We start from the raw sequence: 233 nt of genomic DNA on the forward strand, positions 1-233 counted from the left end.
AATGAAAAAGATATGATTTTTGAAAAAGATTTTGAAAAGATAAGATTTTTAAAATTGAAATTTTGACTTGACTTGAAGGAAATAACTAATTTTAAAAATTTTTGACCAAGTCAACCCAAAATTTCGAAAATTTGGAGGGAAATAAGGAAAAGATATATTTTTTTTTATTTTTGAATTTTTAATTATGAGAGAGAAAAACAACAAAAATACTCAATGCATGAAATTTTTAGATC

This window comes from Arachis duranensis, chromosome 1, assembly GCF_000817695.3.
Source record: "Arachis duranensis cultivar V14167 chromosome 1, aradu.V14167.gnm2.J7QH, whole genome shotgun sequence".
In the NCBI taxonomy this organism is placed as follows: Eukaryota; Viridiplantae; Streptophyta; class Magnoliopsida; order Fabales; family Fabaceae; genus Arachis; species Arachis duranensis.